Source organism: Lupinus angustifolius, chromosome LG03 (assembly GCF_001865875.1).
Source record: "Lupinus angustifolius cultivar Tanjil chromosome LG03, LupAngTanjil_v1.0, whole genome shotgun sequence".
Lineage (NCBI taxonomy): Eukaryota > Viridiplantae > Streptophyta > Magnoliopsida > Fabales > Fabaceae > Lupinus > Lupinus angustifolius.
The window spans coordinates 7,512,324-7,512,764 of record NC_032011.1 but is presented as its reverse complement, the minus strand read 5'-3'; positions in this window follow the sequence as shown (position 1 = coordinate 7,512,764).

The window sequence follows — 441 nt, the reverse complement described above, 5'->3', positions numbered from 1 at the left end:
GAATGAGGATGAGGATAGGATGAGGAGGAGGATGAGCATAGGATGAGGATGAGGATAGGATGAGGACGACGAAGAGGAAGGGATGAGGATGAGAGTACGATGAGGATAAGGAAGTGGATTAGGATGAGGATGAGGATTATGATGAGGATAGAATGAGGACGAGGATGAGGATGAAGAAGAGGATGAGGATAGGATGAGGACGACGAAGAGGAAGGGATGAGGATGAGAGTACGATGAGGATAAGGAAGTGGATTAGGATGAGGATGAGGATGAGGATAGGAAGAGCATGAGGACAGGACGAGGACGAGAATGCGAATGAGGACAGGATGAGGATAGGATGAGGAAGAGTAAGAGGATGAGGATGAGAATAGGTTGAGGACGAGAATGAGAACGAGGACGATGATAGGTGGAGGATGAGAATAGGATGAGGAAGTGGATTAG